The 16,715-nt window shown below is 39.8% G+C and overlaps 1 protein-coding gene across 2 annotated transcripts in view; it reads left to right on the forward strand.

The window, feature by feature from the left end:
• Window positions 1–413: 413 nt before the first annotated feature.
• The window catches only part of LOC102218202 (guanine nucleotide-binding protein G(I)/G(S)/G(O) subunit gamma-12-like), a 37,535-nt gene continuing 21,233 nt past the window's right edge, over window positions 414–16,715 (forward strand). The window contains exons 1-3 of one of the 2 annotated variants that reach the window (XM_023339984.1): window positions 414–604; window positions 8,397–8,554; window positions 9,420–9,485. The gene's annotated coding sequence lies outside the window, so the exon portion shown is untranslated. The remainder of the gene's footprint in view (window positions 605–8,396; window positions 8,555–9,419; window positions 9,486–16,715) is intronic. The other variant, XM_005805946.2, reaches the window with a different exon arrangement.

The following is a 16,715-nucleotide window of genomic DNA, read 5'->3' on the forward strand; positions in this document are numbered from 1 at the left end:
GGCCCTAATCCTTTTCCGTACATTCAGAAAAAAATACTTCTTTCTCAGAATACAGTTTTTTTTGTTTGTTTCCCAGAAGTCTACATTATCATAGCAAACTTCATAAAAGGAAGTGAAGCACAATTGTAATTTATGCATAGTAAAGATAATAAAGATTTCTTTGAACAAAAATTTGAAAGTATCTTGAAGATCAAGGAACAAAATATTCACCAGAGAGGCAGTCCAGAGGCCCATGGTAACTTCCGGAACGTTAGCTGGAGATAGGAACCAGCACTTCCCGGCCCACTAGGGACAAGGATGTAAGAAAATGGATGGACGGATTAGACGCTTTGATCCTGTTTGGTTCCTTCTCAGTCGGACGGAGCTACCAGCAGGGGGCAGTGTTGTACGCTCCGGACAGCGTGCAGCCCAGCCCACAGCTCAGCAGCAGCGGCCAGCGGCTGAAGCCCGTCTGCGCCCACCGTCTGTCTGCTTCGCTCCGACACCAACTGAACGTGTTTTAATCACCGGGAAAGTTTTCAGGCGGACGGGAAGGAGACCAGCTCGGAATATTTCATGGTTGGAGTTTAAAAATCCCTAAACTTCGCATCAAAACAGACCACAGGTGAGTATCAGCAGCACAAAGAATAATAATATTTTGTTTTTTTTCCTAACCCAGCGATGGCAGACATTCTGTTAATAAGAGGCAGAACGGTGCCTTGGGAGTTAAAGTTTTTTTTTTTATGGATTAACAAGCGAACTATTAAAATATTATGTAGATGTGTTTGATTAGAAGTCAGTAGCTTTACAGCTGGTTAGGGTGGACAACGGTATCAAACCTTAAGCATATTTACAAAAGCTATGTAATAACTGGGAGGTTAGAGCCAGAGGCGTGTTTTGTGCTGTTGCTCCAAATACCAATAAGATATTTAAGAATAAATGCAGTACGGTGACTGTTGTTGTTCAGTTCAGAGTATCTTGGTGCAAAGACTCCGAAATATTGACCGAAATATTCCTCCTGAATGTTTTGCCTTCACTACTCAGAGTGACATTCACTTTGGACTCTATCAGTGGCTCTGTGCTCAAATGACAAGACAAATCTAGAAACTTCAGGAAATATGACATCATCATAACTGTAGTGAATACAGTCCTGTAGTGAACCTCGTTTTTTTTCTTTCTTTTTTTTTTTTTGCAACTGTAGCTGCTTTCCTTGTTTTCGCACCAGATTCACAAAGCAGATACCATTAAATGCATGCAGGCTCATCCAGGGTTGTAAAGTCCAGCAGATGGGAGGATTTTGCACCAATTTTTGTGTCTCTTCTCTTCTACTAAACACAGATTCAGTGAATTGATTGAAGAAGATCAGAAGGGAAAACATCCCATTAGAATGGCCTTTCTCTATAAACAGGAGACGATTCTTCTCCCTGACACATTTGGAAATAAAAGTAACTGAGTAAAATGAAACATTTAGAGAATGATAAAAGTGATTACAAGTGTTCCATAATTCAGTTCAAATCAGTTTATTCACATATCACAATTTCACGGTAAATGCTACTTCCAAAGCCCCCAGTTTGACCCCTTGGTCGACGTTTGGGATGTTTTTCTAGTCTTGCTTTGGAAGGCTGCATGCAGAGCGTTCTTCAGAGAGGAGGTCTTATGTTCCCATTTCTACTGTTTCTTTCTTTGTACTCTGCAGTTCTATCTTTTCCTTACTGAATCACAATGACATACACTGTCAACAATTTGCAGTAAAAATGTGAATGTGAATCTTGTCCAGTCTCTTGCCATTGAACTCCTATAATTACAATTTACAACACTTGTCATCCACCATAACTCCATCCATAGTTTACGTCAGAACACTCCTTCAAAGTACACCGCGGTATTGACAACGTGACTAATCGGTTCGACTGTCTTTTCCGTACAAAATGAAACGTTGACTTTGCGAGATGAACTAAGAACTTTGGGAAAGAGACTGGCTTTTTGCAGGTAAACAGTGCTGATGTTTTGCTGTTTGTACAAATTGCTTTGAGAAATGCAAATGTTGAGTGTGACTTGAGAAATGCCCCAAAGCAATTGAGAAAAACTGCAACAGCTATTACTTGATTTGTCCAAATGTATTATAGTTCTAATTTTATTATTCTACACAGGGAGGAGTGAACGGAGGAGTGCTGCCATTTAGGTTTGTGGAGTTTCCATATCGTCTGTCATTTATCGTGATAAATTGCTCATCATGAGAACGATTTTTAATTTATCACCTTTACTCTAAATTCCAATGAATGTTTAAAATCGTCCCAAAAATAATAAACCTCCATATTGTCGGGATTATTAGTTTTCCTACTTTCGCCACCGTTTATTCAATGAGAGTATCAAATATCAGTACATTTGAAAATATGATTCAGAGCAGCTACTGTTGTGCAAATCACACAATCAATTAATCAATCAAGTTTATTTGTATAGCACACAAGGCAGTTCAAAGTGCTTTACATTGTAAAAACATAAAAATGCAAAGTCAGAAACACAGTGAACAATTGAAACATTACATTTTGTCAAGTGCCATCGTTACATATCACAATATTAATCCATGTTTTCTTTGTTATGGTTCAAAATCAATTCTTTTTTTTGTGGGCTCCAGTGTCCCTTTATACACAAGTAGGCTGACAGGAAGGGGGAAGGAAGACATGTGGCAAATGTCGCAGGGTCCGGGAGTCGAACTTGCGCCGGCCGCGTCGAGGAACCTAGGCCTCCAAATATGGGTGGCGCTGTCCCCTACGCCACCACGGCACGCCCCAAAATCAATTCTAAAGAAGCTTGTTACAAATGGGAAGGTTTTCCACAAGCACTATTTGTGTTTGAGGGGCCATGATGCAGTCAAAGTTACCCGAAAAAGAAAAAAAAAGTTTTTATCATCCCTTTTATTGTTTTTACCCCAAAATATTGTGATAAAACTCCAAGTCCATGTCGCACAACCCTGACTGCCGTCCCAGAAACACAAACATGGCCCAAGAATGTGCGGTCATCATGAGCAAACTTTGCGGCGCATAGGCCTGGTTGTTGACTGCCAGACTCCACAGGTATTACGTTATCAGTTTGTTTCCCAGCAGAATCTCCAGGATCAGCTTACAGAGCGGAGAGCAGCCGTTCCCACAGCATCGGGTCAGAGTGTAATCCTGTTTTCCCCCCAACAAGCAGCTCTGATGTTTACTGCAAACAACAAAAGGGAGGGTTGTTTAGACACACTGAGACCGAGTTATGTGGGAGGGGCTGTTGGTCAGCAGGATTACTCGGTGGGTGTGTTTTCTGTAAACGGGCAGGCGTGTGTGTGCGTGCGTGTGTGTGCGCGTGTGACTGTGACTGAGAACTCGCTTAAGTTTGGGTCTGATGTTTTTCACCAGGGATCTGTTTTCTGGCAGTCTGGTGCGACTGGGCTGTTGGTGTTGAAGTGGATTCATCCATGTTGCCTGGGTTACCACTGGTGCAGACCGTAGCATGGTTTAACTCAGCCACCAGGCCCCCTCCTTCTGTCTGTCCCTCGACTCAAATTCCTCACTCGGCCTCTGGGGAGCTCCTCCGTGCGTCACTGCTCTGGTCACAAAGACCTTCGGAAAATGTTTCTAGTTAGCCTCTCCACCTCTGCAGGTACGGAGTATTATTTAAAAAAAAAAAAAGCAACAAAGAAACCGCTCCCCTCCCCTTGCCTTGATGCACGTGTGAATCTCCTCACATAACTCATATGGCAGGGATGAAGGTGTTGCAACCTCTCTGTGAAGAGAATGTGTCATATGTGAGAAGGCTGTTGAGTGCAGAACACATTAACTGCTTAGCAACCAGCGAGGGGAGCGTTCACAGTGGGCTCTGTTCTCTTCCCTTCACTGATCCTTTAATATTTCAACTGAAACTCTGTTGTGTACCATGCAACTATGGTGTCAATCTTTTTGTTTATTAGATTTCAGCCAAGTAAAACATATAAATTTTAATTATTTAAGTATTCTGAAAAAATCCCGAACTGACGTTTTTTTTCCAAGTGTAAGATCTTCTTAAATCAGTGGTGTCTAAAGTGCGGCTTAGGGACCATTTGTGGTCCACTGAATGATTTTCTGTGGCCTTCTGATTGCAATTTTAGATTGGAGCAAATCAACATTAAAATAAAATAATATTATGTACAACTCAAATTTTTTCTCATTTATTGCATTCATCTGAAATTTGTATTATAAGGAACCACAAACATCCAACAACTATTACTCAGGCTTGACCCACAAACCCCCTTAGCTTGAGGCTAAAATAAAAACATTCTGCCCCAAAAAGGACAACAGTCACTTTTAACATTTTAAAAGACTGTAGACCTGTGTTATAATAACTCAGTCACGCCAGACCTTTTTATGTTTGGGGTCTACATTGAGTTAAAGATCCATTAAAAAAATGTAAAAATTCTTAACAAAATCCTGTGTGCTTAGTTTTTTGAAAAATAAAATCTAAAAATTGAAAAAGGCACAACGTAGTTATTTGTAAATTTTTATTTGACAAGAGCAATTGTTCCAGGCCCCAGGAGATTGCACCATTCTAACTCTCTTGGTTTGGACACTACTGTCTTAAACAAAGGCCTTTCCAGCCTTGACGCAGTAATTCACAAGGTTTTTGGTGTGTCTCATCTTTTTCGTTCCAGAATGTTTTTCCCTTAAAAATTTATTTTCCAGAAAGTTCTTTTTTACTGCAGCTATTAGCTGTGTGTGTTTCTACTGTGGGCTCCTAATCCAGGCTGTTCATGTAAATGAATGGCTGATGTTGTACAAGTATCACTGCGCTTGAAACATGATAAAACTAGAAAGTGAAATGCAGGTTTTTATATCATGATATTTCTGGTCTTTTTTTTTTATTATTTAATTTTTTGCCAATGCAACTTTCATTCCTGCAGCTCCACCAATCCGTGTTGAGCAAAAAGCGCCCGCAGCAACAGAATCCAGAATGCGATTCAAAAAGCTGTGAAATCAGACAAATGCTGCCTTTGATCCCAGTTCTTTTCAGTGATTACAATTTAACAACTTTAAGGAAAGCCACTGAAAACTTTCTTTGTACTTGATATGCATTTTAAAGTGAACATATCACGCTGTGAAATCCTGCCTTTTCACATCTAAACCATTCCTCTGTGGTCTGTGTGAAGTGGAACTGCAATGCTTTGGTCTGAATTCTTCATATTTGTGGCCCCACAGGCCCGACTTTTACCTCTGTTCTGCATCTGAGAGCAACTCGTTTTGGTGCCGTCTCTTTAAATTCAACTCCGGGTTGCAGAGGGTTCCACTCCACCTTAAGCCATATTTGTAGTTTGATAACTAGCAGTGCAGAAAGATTGTATTCGTAAAATTGATTAAAAGACGTCAACAACTTAAGACTTTTTACATCTACAAGCCAGAAAAATGAACATAATATTATATATAATATGAATGAAGACATGTTGTAAACAAGGCCTCAACACAGTTGACGAGTTAGCTCACGCTAAAGCTAAGAATGTCACTGAGTGCATTTGGATCATGTGCTCTCCCCATGACAAAACCAGCAAAAACAAAGCAAACTTTTTATGTAATAATACTATTCAAAATACGAAGTATGGTTACGTCTTCAAGGAGCTAATAGCTAGCGCACAGTGCTAACACAAGCAAAAGGGACCTAGCAAAACAATAGTCAAGACGTCATGTCAGCACATTTATGTCTAAAATAAAGTTTGTTGTCATTTTAGCAGCGTTATTAGCAGCTTACTGCTTTACTGTGTCCGTCGTTTCCTTAGTCAGAAGGAGCTGACGCCTCAGTCAGACAAAGTCTTTTGGCAAATCCCTCTTGATACTGGTGGAGGTTGCTAAAGCATTCATCTTTAAAGTGCTTTAAAGAAACAAATTGGACTGACCCCACTGGAAATAACATGTATACAGGCACTTCAAAGAGGTTCTGATTCTGGAGAACTTTGTAATGAACTATGTGGTTTAATACATCCAACAGCCGAGGATTTTTACTTATCCAATTGTAGCTTCCACATCCTTGAACTTGGACTACAAACCTACTGTGAAAAATAACACGAGTGGATTCGTAAAATTGGTTAGCTGAATGCTATTGACTTTGTCTAGTGACATTATATTTCAAAAAGCGTAAAAGAGAATAGAGAAAACTGAACAGATGGAAAAATGTGTCCCAAACAGAATTTAAACATTTACAAGGCAACGGAAGAGACTAAATTCAACTTTTCTGCACTCCTAGAGACTTCTACACAACAAATGTATTTAGAGGCTAAAAAAGTGTTTGAATGATATGTCCCCTTAAAAGGAAACATCAAAAGACAACAGACTTGGATTATCAGCAATACAACTATAACCAATAACTTTGTTACTGTGGTTATACCTTATGGATTAAATAATGTAATGTAACTGTAACAGACTTTAAGACAAACGTCAGTGATGCACGCAGTCACACGTCTTCAGGCGATTCACTTTGGAAACACAGCAGAAGAGACGAGGACGAGCCACAGCTTATTATTACGATTTTTTTTGTACAGTATTTATAGTCCAAAACAGGTTTGAAATCACTTTAAATTCAAAGGATGGTTGTCACATTCACAGGCTCTCAATAGCCAAACCCTGCATGGTGTGTCCTGAAGGAGCTCTGAGCACAGATGCAGAAGTAGCAGCTGGGTGCCTCTTTTCTCTCATACTTAAGATTTTTTTTTTTTTTGATGATGATGGATGATGATTAAAACATCCTTTCACTCTTATATGAGTGTTGCCATGGCGTCATAGAAGGACCATAGATGAAAGTAGGTCTCTTAATGTTTGTTACTTGGTTAACAGTCTCACACACACTCCCATCTTCTCATGCCTTACAGGCATTTAAAATATATATATATATCATGACAAATAATTTACATTCACAATGAATGTGGGACAAATTGGGTATTACCTTTTAGATACCATTGATATTATTGCTATGTTTAATTTTTAGTATGAGACGCTGATAGTTTGTGACAGTAGCCGGGTCGCCGTTTGACTCATAATCTGTCTGTGCTCAGTGGCATTGTGGGAGTTGTCACATACAGTAGCATCTGCAGGATATTTATAGCCGTGTGCATCTGTGGAACATCTCTTGGTAAAGCTGTTACTGTAAATTGAATTATCTTCACATGTCCTTTCTTTGACATAGTCCATGGCTCAGAGATCTTCCATTTAGCTGCTCTGTGGGTTGTTATTAAGCTAAGTGTGTTTTGTCAGCTTCAAAAAAATAAAAATGGACGACTTAATGTTATTGCATGCAGAGGAACAGGAATAGTCTTTTTTAACGACTTGTGTTTAAAACAGTTTAGTTGTGCTTGGTTCAGAGTCGGATAGACTACGGCTTCAAATGCCCCATCCTATTTTTTCAAGAAATAGGATGGGGAATTTCAAGAAATGTCCCAATTTAAATTTTAACCTCTCAAAAGCCTAGAAAGAAAATCAGCTCTGTATCACTTCCATATGTTGCACTAAACTGGATACATGTCTGATAGTTTTCAAAGCGCCTGCAGTCTGAATGTTGCATTTAATCTGACTTTTACGTCATTAATATGAGACATGTGTAACATTTCTGCACCAACAGAAGCCAGATGCAGTAAATCTGGTCATAAACAGCGGCTGAAAATAATAACTGTTATAATTACACATTGCAACCCCACCATTCCTGCTTCCAGCTGTGTGTCCAAATAGACTTCTCTACAGACGTTGCAGTTAATGCTCTGCAGATTATTACTTGTGTTATTTATTTATTTATTTTTTGCTTCCTTCAACTTAATATTAGGACGATGCTGTTGGCTCTTATTAGTGTTTAAATAATTCCTTAGATGGCGGCGTCTATTTTTACCTCTGTAACCATAGCGCTGCTGTGTGACATCAACATTCCTCTTCTGTTTATGCAGGCTGCTTTCGAGTCTTAAACCGTTGCTGCTTTAATTGCAACTATGTCAACAACTATAACCATCAGACCTGTAGCAGCTGCTTTATTCCCACACAATGTGACGTTCAGTTCATCCAGATCTCAGCATGTTGCAGCACTTCTGCTGCTGTTGATGAACCTACTACTGCTACTATGTTTATACTCTCCTTCTTCGTCCCAGAGTTTGTATTACTTGTTTATCTGTTTCTCTCCTTGATGAAAGACTGGAGTTGTTCCTTTCCACTGTGCCCCCATGCTAGCTCAGGGCGAATAATTGCTGCCATTATTTCTTTGATAGACTTCTTTCTTCCAGTTGCCATTCTAAGGTGAATTTGAAAACATTATGTGACAGCGACTGAACTTGAATCAAACCATGTGAATATGAATCCAATGTGTCTTGTAAAGGGCGTTGAGATGTGAAAAATATGTTTGTTTTATGTACAGAAACTGAAATGGTGTTATCTGGATTTCCCCAGGGAGTGTTAGCTGGAGATAAATGGTGGCTGTGTGGCGTTAAATGTGCTGCACACGGCCATAAACGCTCAACTCTCACGGCCCCTTGTGTTGTTACTGAGGTAAATATTAAACCAGAGGAGGAAAGGAGCTGTCGCTTAGCAAGGACAAGAGGCAGCAGGTAATACAGCGTAAACCATTGACACAATTCTAAACCTTATTAAATGTTCTATGTGTTCTTTGTGATTATATAGAAGGCATATGGCATGTGAATGGCAACTTTAAGTTTTAAATATACATGGAGTAACGTTCTGCTGCTGTGCATGTGCATTAAATAACAATAAACCAACAAAAATGTAAACACAAAATAAATAAATTCCGTGTTAAGCGACTTTGATTAAATTGATTACAAATTACATTTTGCAATTGTACCTTGATATTTCCCTGCGGGAAGCTTTGTAAACATTGCTTGAGTCAGATAATGGGACGTAATGTGAGAAGCTGAGAAACAACTTGATCCTGTGATAAACTCTCAGACTAGTCTATTGCTTAGGGTTGTTTCTTTAAAGCTAATCTTATGCAGATGAAGAAAAGATAATAGGGTCATTAGAAAGTTTTTTAAAATGTATTTACTCTTTGTATTTCACATTAAAGGTTTAGATATAGGACTATATGTTAGAAGTTGTTTTTTTTTATAATGGTGTCAGTTAAATTTTAGGCTTAGGGTTAGACCTTTTAGTTCACATGTTAGCTGCCTCCACTCAGCACACAGACCACAGTCTGACCACAGGACTGACTGGTCACCCAACTGGTTTTGCTGGAATGGAGAAATAGAAGCAAGTGGAGCACAGAGCAGGTTTTTTCCCACCCACTGCAGTTTTCAGTGGTTGACAGATGGCGATGAAGTAAATAGTGTCACCTCATGTACTGACGGCCTTGTTTACTCTCTGCTGGACTGTTTGCTTCTGTTCTCTGCTTCTCTTGTCTCACAATTTACCTAGCAGGATGAGGTTATTAACTTTTTCTTTATTTTTTTTTTCCCCCAGATGTTTGCTGACCAAACGCTCAGGAACACTTTTGGTACATTCTCCATCCAAACTACTTCCTTAAAGGTAAGTAGGTGTCTTTGCCTGCAGGCTCTGGGGAAGCCAGGCATCCTGGGCTTTTTGTATATTTGTGAGGCTGCTCCGGTTGCAAACGCACTTTATCTATAATTAAGCAGGCCCTGTCCCCACCAGTATTTCATATTCCAGGTCAGACTTTGAAGACCGTCTGTAATCTGCTGCCCTCTTGAGAGCGCGGTGAAATTTACAGTCCTATTTTAAAAGTCTCAGGCTACAGAATCAGCTGGAACAAATCTGCAGCCAGTGACATCAGTGTGCCACGCAATTTTGGTAAAGACATGAAGTATTTGGGAATCCAACTTAGCCAAAATTTGGAGGATATTACTAATTCTGTACTAAATAAAATACAATTTACTCTCTGAAAGAGTAAAAACGCAATGCTCTTCTCTCTACCTGCTCTCAAAGCCTGAATGGTTGTACTCTTTCACTAAAGTTTAGTAATACTTCGGCTACATTCACAGAGATGTTCAGTTTTCAACAAGAGAATACAAGTTATTATTTACTAGAGTTGCAGAATCTTTTGGGAGTTTGGAGTCTGCTGATGTGGTTGGTTGGTGTTTCTGATCAGGGCATTTCCCTTTGGAGGTTTTGGGGTAGCAGGGAACTCCAGGGCAGATCCCAATTTTTGTATACATCCCTTCAGGTCCTGGAGTACTGTGAGATCCCCAAGAAGGAGGTGGAGTTTGAAACTGGGGGAGCAGGATGTCCAGATTTCCCTCTTGGACGTATTACCTCGGCAACCCAATCTCTGATAAGCAAAAGATAAGAATAACCTAACTAAATATAAATTGTCAGCCATCTTTAATTCTCTAATTTTAATTTGTGTCTCACAACATAAGATGTGCTGCTGAACTGAAACACCAAATTTTGTTGTGAGTACAAGAGGTCAACGCCAAAACAATGAGATGATCACTGCTAGTTAACATTGACTAACTTTAATAACCATACCAAGCCTTCAGCTGAGTGACCACTGAAATTGTCAAATCAAAATAGCCGCAGGACAAAAAATACAGAAATGAACTAAGCATTCACTATGTTTGAACCATTCAACATAAAAAATAGTCAGACTGATTGTAGCAAAGGGAAGTGTTACTCATTGTAACATACTTTCCACATGTTCCTGTCCTGTACTGATTCCCAGGTCTGTTTGCCACGACAGCTGAACACTTGTGAATTTGCCACTAGTTGGCAGTTTGGTTAATTTCTAAAAACAGGAAGTCATGCTTTGTTCTTGTGGTAGCTTCAAGTGGTCTGAGACAGGGTTTTCTGAGCTAATATAAGGCTAAGATTTCACACTTTCTGATTTGTAAATATTTCCAGAAGTGTTGTTTACCCTCCTATTTCTATTCACTCCTTTTTTCTTCATATGATTTAAATGGTCCTGTGGTAGATGAACCACTTGATTTCCATTCTTCCAATATACTGGTCTTTTTCCAGTGCAAATGGCAGAGAGCAACCACCGGGGGGCGTACTTCTCTGGATGGTGTGATAATTTTATGTACTTTGGTCCAAACACAGTGCATGAGGGCTGGACTGGTGGTGTCATCCCTTTCAAACAATTTCTCCTTTGAACTAACTGGTAAACATAACTCACTGTCAATATCCAGCAATTCTGATCCTTTATTGGAACATTTCCACTATTTATCCAGCTTAGTGATTGCAGAAGATAATCTACACCACCTCGGATCTGATGAGCTGAGTTCTCATTTTTTCTTAGTGGACCAAAGTTTACTCAGTTTGATTTTTGCTTTTTTCCCCCCTTGCCAAAAAACAGTTATATAAAATGTTGTTTAAAGATTGTGGGGGTGATTATAATTGGTAGAATGATCAACAAATAGTTACATTTAGGTGCCACTATCATTTTAATAATATTAATCTCCCCTAATAGAGTAAATTGTATTTTGTCCCACTTTTGTTTCATTTTTAAAATACAGGATTAGCAATTTCCTCCAAATACTTCATGTCTTTAGGTGCCTGCAGCCTGATACGTTTAAAATGTGACTCAATAGTATCCATCAAGTGAGGCAGGGATGTGTCAGGGTTTGGTACAACCAAGAGATCATCTGCATAGTAAAAACGAGGAGGGCATAAATTAGCACAGATTTTCTTGATTTTAGAAGGTCTTACACATGGTTAATTATAGTCACCCAACTGTTGCCAACATAACAAGTTTTCAAATGTAAATCAGAAAAAAATCAGAATAGGCAGGTCAGGCTTTTCAAAGATTGGTGAATGGCCTTATTTTCCTCCCCCCACTTTGTAATTCCTGGATTCCTTCATTCTCCCTGATTTCATGTAGCTCAGTGTGGATCCAAAGCCTGTTGGGTACAGTAGTTATTGGTCCAATTCCAGCTCTTCCTCTGTCAAATGGTGCCATACACATAATGTCTGATAACCTACTGATTGATGTAAAGTGTAAAGTCCTTTCTAGCTTTTGCACATAACTGAAAAGGTTTCTCATCAAGATAAAAGCGTTGGATTGGCAAATTCTTTTGAAAAATGTACTTTATTCTCTGCAATCAGAGTAAAAGTCATTGGTTAGATGTGGTTTTATCTACTATAAAATTTAAAGAGCATGAAAAAAACAGACTTTGTCTTGTACCTAACAATTTCCATTATATGACAATTTAAATACTTTAAGAATAATTTTGCCTAAATTAAAAATAAAAAAAGTCTCTATTTGCATCAACAGCCTGTTCATGAGGGAGATTAGTTTGTATCATTCTTGAATTTCAGATGCCACACAAAATCAGTCCAGGGGCTGCAAATGGCCCCCGGGCTCCACTTTGGGCACCCCTGCCCAAGAAAGAGAAAAATGAAGAAAAAAAAAAGTCTACTGTTAATAAACTCACAGTTCATTTTAAAAAGTCACCACATGGTGTCAGTATTGGTCAGTCTATTAGTTTGTAACTGGGCCTCACTTTGAGGGCCAGTATTGTGAACGCCTTTCAGAGATTCATAGTTTGGGAGTCACCTGGTCACCAGTATCTGGATGTACGTGTGCAGTTATTTTCTAGTGCTGTTGGTGTTTTCAAGTGCAAATAGCTCTTATGTGTGGTGTTGGAGTGACCTTACAGTTATTCTAGCGACTAGTACGTTTTCACATCCAGATAGCGCAGAAAGGTCAGGGCTCAAATTCATCTCAAAAGAGCTAAATAAATACCACCAGCAACAAAGACGTGTTTTACCGTGAGCACCCAGCGTTTAAATGGCTGAGAGTAAATCAGTGACACTGGTGCAGGTGTTGAACAAAGGCCCTTTTTTTTGCTTTTGTCCAGGTGTGTTGCTAGCTGGTTGCTGGGCTGCTATTTATTGTGCAAACCTGGCAGAAACAGAAAGTCGTCGGCCGGCTGGTCAGTCGGCCTCCGAGGGAAATCATTAATTTGACCATAACTTCTGAATTTCCCACAGCTGCTGAAGGGGTTTCGGGTGACGCGTCTGATGAAAGCCAGAAGGGTTCGTGTCAGAATTATGTCAGGTTCGGGGTTTGGTAGGATTCTGAGCAGCAGGGTGTGTGTATATGTGTGTGTTTGCTCACTCAGGAGGATGTTTGAATATTACCCCCCTTGTTACACCCCAGGGAGATCCCAGTGCTGGAATAGATGACTCTTTCCCGTTTCGTAGGCATCTGGACATATATGGACGTCCTCTTTCCTCTTGCTTGCTTGCACCATGTCTGCTTCCTGAACAACCCCCCGCCCCCTTCCACCCCCACACACACACCCTTCCACAAAAAATGCCTCAACTTTTCTCACACGCACACACACACATACATGTGCAATCTCAAACTCCTACTCACTGGATTCAGTTCTGGGAGTGGCTTTCCCCCTAAGCAGGAACTCATGTGGTTAATACTCACTCCATGGCTCGCTTCCACGGCCAGCGGGACGGCTCTCATTCTGCCCGTTGCGTTTCGGAACCACGTGTTTGCAGTGTTTACAGTAATTTATGTCTACATGTGGGCTCTTTATTGCCTGCAGACAATGCACGATGCATTCCACTTCATCCTGAAAGGGTGGGAACACAAAATCTTTAAAAGAAATCTATTTTTGTTTCCATTCTTGGAAGACAGCAGTGATTGAATCGGGGGACCTTTTGTTCCCACATGCTCTGCCCTTTTTCAGAACTGCCCTGTTCCCAGGAACAAGAACATGTTGCTTCCAAAAATAATTCACTCTCCTAACAGAGATTCATGTTCCCGAGGTTACTGGTGGATCGCCAGTTGTTGGGGTTGAGCTGGGGTTTCTCTGGGTGGGCTCCGGCCAGGCCCCTCAGATCAGCACTCCTGTCTGCGTGGCTGTAACGCAAATACTGGTTGGATTTGAAGTAGGGCAGAGAGTTGCATCAAGCTTCTGCATCAGAATCGTTGGAGGCTTTCAGCAGCTGCTAAATGTTCAACGAAGAGTAGCATCATAGAATATTACAAAATAATAAGGTGTCTAAACGGAACCGGAAGATATCTTCTATAAATGCATTTCTGTTGAGCAGCACTACATGTGCAACATGAAACTACTGGATCGGGGATTCAGATGTGTAATCTCACCCTCCCTGTTGTTCTTATGATATATTATCAGCTCCTTCCACAACTAGGTCACTGCAGATCCTGTTACTATGGAGCAGCTTTTCAAACAAGTGCCTGGAAAGACACTAACTTCACTTCTGAGGGGTGAATGGAATTACAGGCATGAGTTGTATGTGTGATTTTTAACTTTAGATAGATTTTGGACATGGCTTTAGAGATGTATTAATGGGTGGGTGGGCACTGATTGCAGTTTTCTGGCCGACCAATGATCTTTAAAAAGCCAGACCTGTAGATTACGATTTCATTTGTCTGAAAAGTTGCTTAATATAGCAACAAAGTTGCTAAGTTGGGTACAGTGAGGTGATTATTGCTAAACGCAGATATGCAGATGTAACCTGGTGGGCGGGGTCTGTCGGTTCTCCCGCTCTCATGGCATAGCAAAAGGGAACAGTTGCTAATTTTTGCTGGCATATATAAAATCGGTTTCACATTTAAGTATTGGCCGATTACTGATCTCCCAAAATGAAAGTAATTTTGGCTAATTTGTCAGTGCATTACTAACTCTAAGAGGTTCGTTCCCTGCCGAGCTCAGAATTTTCAAATGATCTGGCAAACAGAAAGTTTATTAGTTCTTATTAGAAAAGTGTAGATATTTGCATATCAATTCAAATTTACATGAAAATATCTGCACAGAGATAAACAATTTAAGTAAAATAACTTGATTGCACATTACCACCCACCAGCCCCGGCAACATGCACACAACACACAATATGTACTGGAGATGCCCTGAAAAATCAGTTGATGACTATCAGACTGGTTGGCTTACGCTGACTGATGCATAGACTCTAAATTACTTCCTTTTATATGCTCTTCAGTGTGGACGCTGTTGTCGAGTGAAACATTTTCTGTATCAGTGAAATTAATTCAGAGGAAGCACAGAGATGTAAGAGCCTTTTTAAAATGAAAGTATTTTCTATGGCATGTCAAAACGTGGCTCATTTATGCTGCGGCAGGGCGAGGGAGAGCGAAACTTTAGGCAGGCAACATAGAGTGCAACAAAGTTCCTGATTTATTCTGTTTGGAATTTAATCTCTGGGGAGAAAAGCTGGATTTTAGTATTTGTTGCCTTTCCAGCTCAAAGTTAAGTTGCAGATCTGCATCCTCTAAAGTACAGTAGACATTGCTTTTTAGGAATGTGAGGTATGCTAACCATGTTAGCAAGAAGACGGAAGGTATTACAGCAGCGTTGCTCTGTTTTTCTTTCCCTTTAGCTTCCGATAACTATGTTACAAAACGAGTGTGGATTCTTTCACAAAGTTTTGGAAGTTCCACATTTAGGCAAGTGTCTGCATTCCCCACTGCACACCAGGACTGCTGCATGTATTATTCTAGTAGCAACCGCTCTTATCACTGACAGAAGATGCTGAAGAAAGTTTAAAATGTGAACTTAAAGAACATACTGTACCTCCTGCTGTCCTGACATCATGTTAATTTGCAGTTTTGAAACAGAAATTTGATTTGTCAACATGAACGAAAACCCAAGATTTTAAATGTTCATTTCTTTGACATTCTTGACCTATTTACCCCAAGTATTGCTGCAGAAACTCATGCAAATTCCTTCATGGCTCACCAGTTTGCTGGATTAAAGTGGGTGTGTTTTAGGGAGTAGTCATAACTCACCTGTTGTAATAGTTCCTGCTTAACAGTCTTTTCCAAACAAAACTACAATGGAAGAAGCATTTATTGGAGTTTTTTTTCTCTTGGCAGGTGTTGTGCTGAACTTTGTTCCAGGCCTTGACAAATCCACATAACATTTGGCAGTTTGCACAAACTTGTATGAGATCCTCACAATATGAGAATGTATAATACTGGTTGCTTGGTATTGTGGTTTCAACGCCAACATTTTAAATAACAATGGATTACATGGTCTAATGTTTTCACAGGCCTGCAATATTTTACTGCTATTAACATGACTTAGTAATATACACTTCGGAGAGGGAAATTAAATGTCATAACATTAATTTCAACATTTTCAAAGAGTCGTGGATGATGGTTAACATTTTAATTTCAATGAATTAATTACATGGATTTTAAGGCATTAAAATGCTTATTGCATTTTTTTTTTTTTTTTACAGTCCCAAGCAGGAATCTTTGCTTTGTGTTTCTACTACGTCCCGTAAATCTGACGCACCAACTATATAGGCAAACAAACAGTGATGGACGATAACGCTGTTTCTCTGACGGTTCACAGAGGGTTTATCTTTGCTTCATAAAAAGATCTGATGGGACGCTGGAAAAAACATTATTGCTGTGTTCAAGTTATGGGCTGTCAGTGAAGCTATTCTGGCCTGAAATAGCATCTTAATGCTAAACATGTAGCAGCAGCACAGCAGCACAAGGCTAATGTCAGAGTCCACAATCCATTTCTAAAGAAGTTCCATGAAACAGGAGCTCATGAAATTCTGGAAAATGAACGGATAGAATAGAACTTTGCTCCATTCTGATGGTTGAAGAACCGAAAGCAAAAGCAGCATCCTGTCCGTCCCAGATTGGGAGAGTTATCCACTTGTACAGAACATGTTCTTGTGTAGGAGTTGGTTACATTTCAAGGATGGCTCCTGGAGAAGCAATAATGTAGTTCTAATGTAGCCTCTGAGGGTGGCTAGCTCTGTATAAACACAGGAAGTAAGAGAGA

This window comes from Xiphophorus maculatus, chromosome 9, assembly GCF_002775205.1.
Source record: "Xiphophorus maculatus strain JP 163 A chromosome 9, X_maculatus-5.0-male, whole genome shotgun sequence".
NCBI classification, from domain to species: domain Eukaryota; kingdom Metazoa; phylum Chordata; class Actinopteri; order Cyprinodontiformes; family Poeciliidae; genus Xiphophorus; species Xiphophorus maculatus.